Source organism: Hylobates moloch, unplaced genomic scaffold (genome assembly GCF_009828535.3).
Source record: "Hylobates moloch isolate HMO894 unplaced genomic scaffold, HMol_V3 SCAFFOLD_18, whole genome shotgun sequence".
NCBI lineage: Eukaryota > Metazoa > Chordata > Mammalia > Primates > Hylobatidae > Hylobates > Hylobates moloch.
Window position 1 is genome coordinate 68,149,049 of NW_026652293.1, and position 12,847 is coordinate 68,161,895.

At 45.4% G+C, this 12,847-nt stretch overlaps 1 pseudogene; it reads right to left on the reverse strand.

Annotated features, from left to right (window-relative positions):
• Positions 1 to 484: 484 nt before the first annotated feature.
• Positions 485 to 2,278, reverse strand: LOC116457701 (NADH-ubiquinone oxidoreductase chain 5-like; annotated as a pseudogene).
• Between the last annotated feature and the right edge of the window lie 10,569 nt (positions 2,279 to 12,847).

Here is a 12,847-nt window from a genome sequence, read left to right on the forward strand (position 1 = left end):
TAGGGTTTGTAGGTTTCTCTTTGAAACCTTCTCCTATTTATGGGGACCTAGAGCTAATTATTAGCGGTGCTGTAGGTTGTGGTATTGTATTGATTTTTGGTGGGGCTTTTGTGGGGTTGACGGTCTTTTTGATTTACTTGGGGGCATGATGGTTGTTTTTGGCTATACCACGGCGATGGCTGCTGAGGAATATCCTGAAACATGAGGGTCAAATATTGACATCTGAGGGGCTTTACTATTATGACTATTAATGGGGTTGCTGTCGGTTTGGTGAATAGTTAAGCATGATGGGGTGGGGGTCATGATTGATTTTAACAGCGTAGAGAGTTGGATGATTTTTGAGGGGGAGGCGGAGGGGTTGTTGCATGAGGATCCTTTGAGTGTGGCTGCCTTATATAGTTATGGGTGTTGAATAGTGGTAGTTGCTGGTTGATCATTATTTGTTAGTATTTACGTTGCGATTGAAATTACTCGGGGTAATAGATTAGATAATTAGGAGTAGGGTTAAAAGGGATGGGATAAAAAAAGAGAGAAAGTAGAGTTTAATTAGGCCTTTTTGAGTAGATATGGTAATGGCGGCTGAAATTTGGGTTTGTGAAATGGTCTTTGATATAGACTTTTCTAGTCAAATTAGGTCTAGTAGTAGTGAAGCCAGATTTTGGCTTGTGGATAGGTTTGAGTTGGGGGTTGTATGGTGAATTGTGACTGAATAAAATCCTAGTATATTGGAGAAGTTGAATGTCTGTAGTGGGTATTTTCGTCTGAGGTTATTAGTTATGAGATTAAGCTCCATTGCTAGTAAGAAGCCTAAGGCGGTCACACCTAGGGCTGTGAGCTTCAGGTGGAGTGGTATGGTTGCTTAGGGGGATGACGCAGGAATAATACTGCCGGTGATGAGGAATCTGGCGAAGATGCTGCTGATTGTTAGGTGTTTAATTGGGTTAATTAGGAAGGGGTTATTTTCATTAATAATAACCAGAGTCATGAAGCAAGACTACCCTATTAGAGCGAAGAAAATAATACGGGTACTGTAGACAGCTGTCAAGGAGGTGGCAATAAGCATAATAGAAAGGGCTCAGGCATTGGTGTGTGATGTGTTTGCGGGTTCAGTGGTGAGGTCTTTGGAGTAAAAGCCTGTGAGGAAAGGCACACCTGTAAGTGTGAGACTGCCGATAAAAAGGAAGGAGGAAGTGAGGGGTAGAGTCTTGAATAGCCCTCCTATTTTTCAGACGTCTTGTTCATCACTGAGGTTATGGATGAGGGACCCTGAACATATAAATAATATAGGTTTGAAAAAGGCATGGGTGCAGATGTGAAGGAATGCTAGATGCGGCTGATTAATGCCAACTGTGACTATTGTAAGGCCTAACTGGCTTGAGGTGGAGAATGCTATGATTTTTTTTGATATCATTTTGTGTTACAGCACAGATGGCTGTGAATAATGTAGTAATAGCCCCCAGACATAATGTAAAGGTTTGGATTGAGAGGTTATTTTCTTTTAAAGGGTAGAAGCAGATGAGCAGGAATACTCCTGCTACAACTATAGTGCTGGAGTGGAGCAGGGCTGAGACTGGGGCTGGGTCTTCTATGGCGGATGGGAGTCAGGGATGGAGGCCCAATTGAGCTGACTTTCCTGCTGCTGCTAAGAGAAGGCTAATTAATGGAAGGGAGTTGGGGGTAGGGTCTAGAATAAATGTTTGTTGAAATTCTCATGTGTTGGAGGACAGGAGGAATCATGCTATAGCTGAAATAAAGCCAATATTGCCGATGCAGTTGTGCAGAACTGTTTGGCTGCCGTATTAGCATCTGCTCGGCCGTACCATCAGCCGATTGGTAAGAAAGACATTGTTCCTACGCCTTCTCATCCAATAAAGAGCTGAAAGAGGTTGTTGGCGGTAACCAGAATTAATATTGTGATGAGGAAAATAAGTAAGTATTTGAACAATTGACTAATGTTAGGATCTGAGTTTATATATCATATTGAGAATTCTATAATAGATCAGGTAATGAATAGTGAGTGTTACTGGGAGAATTAGTCTAGCTTGAAGCTTAGTGAGAGTTTGAGAGTTTGGATTGTCATTCAGTGTCAGTTTGAGATAATGACTTCTTGGTCTGTGCATATCAACATCGTTGTAGGAATGAGGCTAATAATGAAGGCGCATGCGATAGATGTTTTTACGTGATTTGGATGTGAAACTTTTTTGCGGGGGTTGGCTAAGGTAATGGTAGTCGGTAAGATTAAGGGGATTAGGGATGTTATAGCAGTGGAAGAATACATGTTTGTTGCTTTTATTTGGAGTTGCACCAATGTTTTTGGCTCCTAAGACCAACAGATGACTCTAATCCTTTCAAAGTTGAGAAAGCCATGTTGTTAAGCATGGGGGCACGAGTTAGCAGCTCTTGCCTACTTTCTCAATAGGTAAGAAGTTGCAGGCTTCTATTATTAGATCTGCAATCTGATGTTTTGGTTAAACTATAGCTACAGCATGCAAACCCCATAATAATTTTAGGGTTTAAAGATAATAGGAAGATAGACGCAAGATGTATAAGTATTAATGTGTTCTCTCATGTAAAGGAAGGTTTAGTACTGTTAATATACTATGCAAGTGTCCCTCGTTGTGTTGTGATTAGCATATTTAGGGAGTAAAGGGCTGTAATTAGTATATTAAGTCCTATAAGCATAATAGTGATATTAGATCAGGAGAATGAGGCCATCGTCACAAAGAGTTCTACTAGATTAATGGTACGGGGTAAGGCAAGGTTAGTAAGATTTGCTAGAAGTCATCAAGAGGCTATTAGCAGAAGCAGTGTTTGAAGGCGTTCGGTAAGTAATAGGGTTCACCTATGGGCCTGCTTGTAGTTTGAATTTGCTAGGCAGAATAGGAAGGCTGAAGTGAGTCCATGAGCAATTATAAGGGTGACTGCATCTGGTAAGCTTCAAGGGGTCTGAATGAGGATAGCCATGATAACAAGTGCTATGTGGCTCCCAGAGGAGTAGGCAATGCGTGATTTTAGGTCAGTTTGTCATAGACAAATAGAGCTTGTCATAACTATCCCTCACAGGGACAGTATGAGGAAAGGGTATGCTATATGTTCTGTTAGGGGACTGAGGAGAAGAGTAAGTCGTATTATACTGTAGCCACCTAGCTTTAGGAGTCCTGCTCCAGGTACTATTGAGCCCGCGATAGGGGCTTCTACGTGGGCTTTGGGGAGTCATAGGTGAAATCTGTATAGAGGTATTTTTACTATAAAAGCTATGATACATGCTAGTCATGTAGGATTGTTGGATCAGGAGGTTAACGGCTCTTGCGTAGTAAGTATTATTACTAGCATGTTTAGTGAACCTGAGGTATTTTGAGCATAAACAAGTGTTAACAAGTAGAGGAAGGGATCCTACTAGTGTCTAAAATAGAAGTATGAGCTTGCATTGAGGCGTTCTGGTTGGTTGCCTCCGTGGGTGATGATAATTAGGGTAGGAACTAGTGTGGCTTCAAAGGGGATATAAAATATAATTAGTTCTGTGGCTGTGAATGCTCTGATTAAAAAAGTCAGTAGGGAAATCAATATAGAAATATAGAGCTTTTTTCATGGGGGCGATTCATTGGACAGGTGATATTGGCTTCTAGCAAAAACTGTAAGAGGCAGTAGACAGGCTATTAAGATTAGAAGGGGTGACATCAGCGGGTCAGAAGAGAAAATTAATGAGAGGTTGGATGGGCTATTGTTGAACTGGTTAAAAAATAGTAGGCTGACGAGGCTGATGAGTAGGCTGTGAATAACCATGTTGATTCAGATTATAGAATTTTTAGAGAATCATGTCATTGGTAACAGTATAATTGTTGGAATAATAAGTTTTAGCATTGAAGTAAATTTAGATTTCGTACATAATCCAGGCCATATGTGTTGGAGATTGAAACTAGTAAGGCAAAGCCCACTGCGGCTTCACAGGGAGCAAATACTAGGAGGATGATGGGCATTATGGGTGCTAGAGTGAAATGTATGCTTAAGGCTATAAGAGTATTTATGATAACTATTGATAGTATTATGCCTTCTAGGCATAACAGGGATGATACTAGGTGGGATCGATAGACTAATATCCCTAGCAGTGATATGGTGTATGCTGATAAGGGCATTTGGTAAACATGGTCTATCATAATCTAATGAGTAAAAATCATTTATTTTGACTTAAACTATTTACCAATTCATCTTGGTCTAATCCCTTTTGGGCTCACTCATAAGTCAAACCTAGGATTAAAATGGTAATTAGTATAAGGGCTGTGCTGATTATTAGTGTCAGGTTGGTTGTTTGAAGGGCTCATGGTAGGGGTAGTAGTAGAGTGATCTCTGAGTCGAAAAGGAGGAATGTGATGGCTACTAGGAAGAATTTTACGGAAAAGAGGAGGCAGGCGGAGGCTATTGGGTCAAATCTGCATTCACAGGGGCTGGATTTTTCTATATAAGTATTACGCTGTGGGAGCAATGCGATTGTTATTAGTAATAGGGCCAGTAAGGTGTTGGTTACTAGGGCTAGTGTCAGGTTGATTACTCTTTTTTGGATATTATTGAAACTAATTGATTGGAAATCAATGGTACTGTTTATACTAAAAGAGTAGGATCCTCATCAGTAGACAGAGATGTATAAGAATAGTCATACTACATCTACGAAGTGTCAATATCACACGGTGGCTTCAAAGTCAAAGTGGTGGCTGGATGTAAAGTGGAATTTTAATTGGCAGAGGAGGCAGATAGTGAGAAATGTTGATCCAATGATAACGTGAAGTCCACGAAAGCCTGTGGCTGTAAAGAACGTTGAGCCGTAGATTGCATCAGAGAGAGTAAAGAGATTGTGCAGTGAGCACAATCTCAGCTCACTGCAACCTCCGCCTCCTGGGTTCAAGCAATTCTCCTGCCTCAGCCTCCCAAGTAGGTGGGATTACAAGCACACGCCACCATGCTGGCTAATTTTTGTATTTTTCTTAGAGATAGGGTTTCACCATATTGGCCAGGCTGGTCTCGAACTCCTGACCTCAAGTGATCTGCCTGCCTTGGCCTCCCAAAGTGCTGGGATTACAGGTGTGAGCCACTGTGCCTGGCTCTGCATTTTTTCTTTAAATGAGGTATGGAGGAGATGAGAGCCTTTTGGTTCTTTTTTTTTTTTTGAGACTTTTTTGAGTTTCACTCTTGTTGCCCAGGCTGGAGTGCAATGGCGTGATCTTGGCTCATCCCAACCTCCGCCTTCCGGGTTCAAGCGATTCTTGTGCCTCAGCCTCCTGAGTAGCTGGGATTACAGGCATGTGCCACCACGCCCAGGTAATTTTGTATTTTTAGTAGAGACAGGGATTCTCCATGTTGGCCAGGCTGGTCTCGAATTCCCAGCCTCAGGTGATCCACCTGCCTCTGCCTCCCAAAGTGCTGGTATTACAGGCATGAGCCACTGTGCCTGGCTGAGAATTTTGGTTCTTAAATGCCTCAGTCTGACAGCAGGCAGGGTAGTGGTGTTGTCAGGTGGACTGATTCAAATTCAAATTCAGTCACTTAGTAGTCGTCTAACATCCGGCAAGTTACTTAATTTGAATTCAGCTTCTTTTCTTCTCTCTGTTTCTCTCTCTTTGAGACAGCATCTCTCTCTGCTGCCCAGGCTAGAGTGCAGTGGCACGATCTCAGCTCACTGCAGCCTTGACCTCCCGATCCCATGTGATCCTACTGCCTCAGCCTCCTGAGAAGCTGTAACTACAGACATGCATTACCATGCCTGGCTAATTTTTAAATTTCTTGTAGAGATGGGGTCTTGCTGTGTTGACCAGGCCGGTCTTGAACTTCTGAGCTCCAGCAATCTGCCAACCTCGGCCTCCTAAAGCGCTGAGAATACAGGTGTGAGACACTGCACCCAGCCTAAACTCAGCTTCCTCATATTTATATGAGGAACCTACATCTACCAAATGGGGATAAAGAATATCACAATGCAATTTGTAAGAATTTAAAAAGTTAACTCCTGGCTGGGCACAGTGGCTCACGCCTGTAATCCTAGCACTTTGGGAGGCCGAGACAGGCAGATCACCTGAGGTCAGGAGTTCGAGACCGGCCTGGCCAACATGGTGAAACCCCATCTTTACTAAAAATACAAAAATTAGCTGGACATGGTGGTGCGTGCCTGTAATCCCAGCTACTTGGGAGGCTGAGGCAGGAGAATCGCTTGAACCCGGGGGGTGGAGGTTGCAACAAGCTGAGATTGTGCCACTGCACCCCAGCCTGGGTGACAGAGCAAGACTCTGTCTCAAAAAAAAAAAAAAAAAAAAAAGTTAACTCCTTTGCTCAAGACCTGGCACATATTCGCACTCAGCAAATATTGGTTCCCCCGCCCCCTTTCCTTGGTTACTATTTCAGTCTTCTAAGGGTTCATTCACACCCCTAAGGAGAAGCACTTAATGTCAAGAAAGGACTAGTAGTAACTTTCATGCATTTATTCAGATAATACTTTCTGATTGCTATCATGTGCCAGATGATATGTTAGGTGCTGGGAATGAGTAAAACCATATAAACCAAATGGTATCCAAGACAGGTCTCAATCAGTTTAGAAAGTTTACTGTGCTAGGGTTAAGGACACACCCATGACACAGCCTCAGGAGCTCCTGATGACATATGCCCAAGGTGGTCGGGACACAGCTTGATTTTATATATTTTAGGGAGACATGAGATACCAATCAATATATGTCAGATGTACATTGGTTCAGTCCGGAAAGGCGAGACAACTCAAAGTGGGGATGGGCCTTCCAGGTCCTAGGTAGATAAGAGACAAACTGTTGCATGCTTTTGAGTTTCTGATTAGCCTTCACTGAATAAAGTTTGCAGCAGGGGTCCCTAAGCCCCAGTCTGAGGACCAGTATGGGTCTGTGGCCTGTTAGGAAGCAGGAGGTAAGCAGCCAGTGAGCATTACCGCCTGAGCTCTACCTCCTGCCAGACCTGTGGTGGCATTAGATTCTCATAGGAGGGTGAACCCTATTGTGAACGGTGCATGGGAGGGATCTAGGTTGCTCCTTATGAGAAGCTAACTAATGCCTGATGATCCAAGGTGGAACAGTTTCATCTGAAACCATCCTCCCCGCCCCCACATCTGTGGAAAAACTGTCTTCCACAAAACCAACCCCTGGTGCCAAAAAGGTTGGGGACTGCTGATTTACAGGAATAGTCACTTATGCCTTAGTCTGGCTTAGTGAAACAATAGGGCAGAGCAAGCAAATCAGATGTGCATTTGTCTCACATGAGCAGAGGGATGCCTTTGACTTCTGCCTGTCCTTTGTCTGCAGGAATTTCCTTGTGGGCAAATTGTGTGGGAGTGCAGGGCTTGCCGGGGTGGTGGTGGTGGGGGGTAGGGGGTGTATGTAGCTATCTTATTTAGGAATAGAGTGGGAGGCAGGTTCGCCCGAGGCAGTTCCCAGCTTGACCCTTCCCTCTGGCTTAGTGATTTCGGGGAGATTTCTTTTCCTTTCACATCTAGAACCCTGGCCCTCAGAGGGTTTATGGCATCGTGGGGGAGACAGATCTTCCTTGAGTCATCACTTACACAAATGTAAAACTGCAAACATGACAAGGTCCTCAAAGGAGAGCCTCACAGTGAATAAGAACCTAGAGATAGATTTGACCTCGTCAGAGAGGTCAGAGAAGGCTTGAGTCTTCAGTGATGCTTGAGTCAAGATCTACCAAATAAGTCCATCTGGCAAAGAGAGGAGGGAAGAGTGTGCCGGGCAGAGGAAGCTGCAGGTGCAAAGGCCCTGTGGCAGCAGGGAGCGTGGCTAGTAGGTGGGCTTGAATCATGACCAGCGTGGATGGAGCACAGGGTTTTCAGGGGGAGTGAGGTGTGAAAGTGATGCTGGAGAGTAAGCAGGAGTCAGGGCAGGCAGGGCCTTGGAGGCCACCCTGGGTCACTAGGGAATCTTTGAAGTAAGTGGCCACAATACCAGCATGCGGTTAATGACTGTATGTGGGTTTGAATATTTACAAGTTAGTAAATTATGTATAGCTGAAACTGAATCAAGTTGTGAGGGTTTTCCTAGAAACCAGATGGAATGCAGGATGGTACTAGTGTGTCCCTGTTTTGTCCACACATCAACAAAAGCATTAAAACTGGGCAGACGCCCAGCTCATCCTCCACCTCTGATGCTCTGGGCCTACATCCTGGGGACGGTGGAGCAGTGTGCCACCCAAGAGATGTGGCTGGAAGCTGGGGGGTAGAGGGCATCCTCTTATCTTTCATGAAAACAGCCCATGGCAGCGCACGGTGGCTCCCACCTGTAATCCCAGTGCTTGGGAGGCAGAGGTGGGAGGACTGCTTGAGCGCAGGAGTTCAAGACTAACCCAGGCAACATAGTGAGACCCTGTCTCTACAAAAAAATAAAAAAAAATTAGCCTGGCATGGTGGCATGCACCTGCAGTCCCCGCTACTCAGGAGGCTGAGGCTGGAGGATCGCTTGAGCCCAGGAGCTTGAGGCTGCAGTAAGCTGTGATGGCGTCACTGCACTCTGGCCTGCACAACAAGAGTGAGATCCCATCTCAAGAAAAAACCAAAAAGCAAAAAAACCTGCCCATGAGCTGGTGTCTTACCCCCTGAAGAGCTGAGGAGATGTAAGTGTGAATAATTCTATCTAATGGATTGCTATCATCCGTGTTCTTCTCAGTGTTACAGAACAGGGGTCCCAATCCAGACCCCAAGAGAGGGTTCTTGGATCTCACGCAAGAGAGAATTCAGGGCGAGTCCGCGTGCAAAGTGAAAGCAAGTTTATTAAGAAAGTAAAGGAATAAGAGAATGGCTACTCCATAGACAGAGCAGCCCTGAGGGCTGCTGGTTGCCCATTTTTATGGTTATTTCTTGAGTATATGCTAAACAAGGGGTGGATTATTCATGCCTCCCCTTTTTAGACCATATAGGGTGACTTCCTGATGTTGCCACGGCATTTGTAAACTGTCATGGCGCTGATGGCAGTGTAGCACTGAGGACAACCAGAGAGGTCACTCTTGTGGCCATCTTGGCTTTGCTAGGATTTAGCCAGCTTCTTTACTGCGACCTGTTTTATCAGCAAGGTCTTTACGACCTGTATTTTGTGCTGACCTCCTATCTCTTCAGACCTCCTATCTCAGACCTCCTATCTCATTAGAATGCCTTAACCATCTGGGAATGCAGCCCAGTAGGTTTCAGCCTCATTTTACCCAGCCCCTATTCAAGATGGAGTTGCTTTGGTTCACACACCTCTGACATCAGATCAATGTTGCTTGTTATTACTCTTATTATTTTCATCTCAAATCTGAAGAATCACCAGAACAAACTTCCTTCTGCCCTTTTGTTTGCTCCCTCCCCTGGCTCCCAGCAGCAGGGGGGCTGCTGGCAATTCCCGGATTTGTAGTTGAGTTCCACGGGAGCTGGAGCTCAGGATCAGAGGCAAGCCCTTTTGACGCACATCGTGGGGCCCCAGTGTGAAGCTGCTCTGTGACTGCCCTGGAACTCAACATGTCAGAGCTGCCACAGGGAGACGGCAGAGGCTGCTTGGTAGCTGAGAACAAGGGAGACGCCCTGGGAGATGCTCAGAAACAATCCGTGGTTCAGAAGCAGAGTGGAAGGAGCAAGGCGTGGCTATCGGTATTCTGGCCCCAGTGTATTAATACCTATGGGCTGGGTGACCTGGGCATCTGAGCTTGCATTCACAGGTGTCATAGAAGAGCCCCTGGGGCCGGTGCTGAGGCTCCCTCCCCAACGGTGGTGTCTGATGATAGGGTTTTGCAGGAGGCCATCTCCTCCATCCATTCCTGATGGTCAGAAGGCAGGAGAGCCTGAGAGGACATCTCTGCCATCAAGTGGGAACTCCAAGTGGGATTCCTCACTGTCTTCCCAAAAGACACAAATTCCACAGCATTTGCGCATCTTGTTCACAGGGCCCCCTACCTGCGTGGTGCCGACGGCCTATTCTCCATCCAGATAGCTGAGGATCATAGTGTGTATTTTAAAACGACGTCAAGCATGCTCTTAAAATGCCCCACTAGCGATGTTAGTTATCATTAATGTAATGTTAATGATATCTAAAGAGGAGTAAAAATTTGAGCAAAGTGCCAAAAAAAAGTAGGATTCTTGATTGCTAGTCACAAAGCCCAACTTTTTATTGAAGTATAACATACACACAGAACAGTGCCCAAATCAAAAGTGTACAGCTCCAAGAATGTTCACAAACGGAATGCACCCAGGTAACCGGCAACCAGATCAAGAAACAGAACACCCCAGAAGCACCACCTCATGCCCCCCTTCTGGTTACTGTCTTCTTAGGACCGATCTCTACTTGCAACTGCATGGATGAGTTTTGCTGGGTTTTAAACTTTATATAAATGGAATCCTATGGTGCGTTTTTGCTTTCTCTCGTTCAACGCTAGGGTTGGTGAATACACTCCAAGTTGGGGGTGGGGTTGCAGCTCATTCCCATTGCAGTCTGGGATTCCATCGTGTGAATATACCCTAATGTGCTTATCCAGCCAACACAGGCATTTGGGTGCTTTCCTGTTCGGGGTTATTATGAAGAGTGTTTTTGTGAAGATTTAGAGCGTGTCTGTGGATGAACACATGTACACATTTCTGTTGGGTATACACCTAGGGGTGGAATTGTTAGTCATATACATTTACATCCAACTCAGGCTATTTCATGAAAGAATAAAGAATGTACTGGATGGAGTTTGCTGGCTCAAAGAATTGACAGAAAACTAGAAGGGAGGTCTGTAGGAAGATAGGTGGAGGCGGAGACAGCTCAGCGAGTCCAAGGAGTAGAGCAGAAATGACATTCCCAGGACCCTGCTATCCCTGGACATTGCTACCAGTGGACACACCATCCCTGCAGCCTGCCAGCCCTACCTACCTGCCTTGCTGTATGACTACCAACCACGGACCATGGTGGCTTCCTTGAAATGAGTCTCAGCATCCCTTCATTTCCGTGTCACATTCTCCAGGCTCATAGCCCCAAGCAAGGGTCCAGGTAATCCACCCCAGGTCAATGACCACTTCCCAACTGGTATGGGGCTGGAAGCGGGGTATGCCTGAGAGACAGGGAATACCTCCCTTCTTCAGCTTCCACGGTGGGTACTGCACACCACTAAGTTTATATCTAAGGCATATGTCCCTGCTATAGGAAGGGAGGGGAGATGCTGGACAGTTAAGCTGAAAACCAAAAACGGGGGCTGTCCCCACAGCTGCACTCCACAGTGCAAGCAGGCTTATTCCATTCATCTTCCACTGACAGAGTGGGGGAGCTCAGTGACATGTCTGTGGATCTCACAGCTCATGTGCAGAAATCTGCACCTAAGAAGAGGGAACTAGGCCAGGCGCGGTGGCTCATGCCTGTAATCTCAGCACTTTGGGAGGCCAAGGCGGGCGGATCACTTGAGGTCTGGGGTTCGAGACCAGCATGGCCAACATGGCGAAACTCCGTCTCTACTAAAAATACAAAAATTAGCCGGGTGTGGTGGCGGGCGCCTGCAATCCCAGCTCTTCGTGAGGCTGAGGCACAAGAATCGCTTGAATCCGGGAGGCGGAGGTTGCAGTGAGCCAAGATTGCGCTATTGCACTCCAGCCTGGACGACAGAGAGAGACTCTGTCTCAAAAACAAAAACAAAAAAAGAAGAGGCAGCTGGATTCAGGATCACTCTAGGAAGGGTGACCCATCCCCAAATGCCATAGGTCTGGAAGAGGTGCAGTAAAAGGACAGAAAAGCATCTCACAGGGGAAGGTAAGGAAGAGAGGAGGAAAAGGAAAAGTAGAGAGAACAAAAGGGAGGCTGAATCTGGAGGGACGGGACGTGTAAAAACAACAGGGAGAAGGTTTGGTGGAAGAGGAAAGCAGCATTTATTTGACCTGATTTTGATGCTATCTGTACTGCCCCACTTTCTCGGCTTCTCTGATGTGCCTTTATGACTTGTGCTTTGCTTCATCGGGTTAATGATGTTGATGTGAACCACAGAATAAAGAGATCCTGGTCATAACTACACTATCAAAGGATCTGAGGTCTTCGCATCACATCCAGCATGCAATTCTGCTCTAGTTTGAGCATCTTAACAACACGGGTATTATTAGTGAGCTGATCATGAAACTAAGAATGAGTTTTAACAAAAGAAGCAAGGAACAAAAATGTCCTAAATCCATTTACGCGGGCAGCAAGTCATTAATTGATCTGGAAATTATATTTGCCACTTTGCAGGCAATTTTATGCATCCAACGGAACCATGGTCTCTTTGAAGTCATCCATTCTTCCCTATATTATACCATGGCATTTAGTACGTTTATTTGTTTTAAATGATAATCAGAGCTTTCATCTATGTAGCATCTCTGTTTCCTCCCAGACAGAAAGGCAGGATAATTACCATTAAACCCAATTTGCAGGTTAGAACATTTCAGGCACAAATGGCCTGTTCTCTATCACACAGCAAGTCTCTGTCAGAACTAGGGAGAGGCAGTTCCCAAATAAACAGAATAGAACAAACTTACACAAAGAGCTCTGCTCCCACTGTGTATTCTCCTCTTTCATCGGGGTCATATGAGTTTGGTTTAGGTAGGGCCTTCAGGCTGATCTTAGACAATCCAAGAGCTAATTCATCGATGTCTAGCCTTTCCTTGGGGCATCCATGAATCACCTTCCTTAAACTGCCAGAATACGGCTTCCTCCTGGAGAATGTGGGAAGTGAAGTGTGCCACGGGTTGCTGCAACAAAGTTGTGGACCATGGGTTGGTGCAACAAAGGTGTTTGCTTCACGGTGTGCAGTTAAGATAGTCTGTGGGTCTCCCTACTTGCCAACAGGTAGACCTGGAAGGTAGCACTGTTCAGGG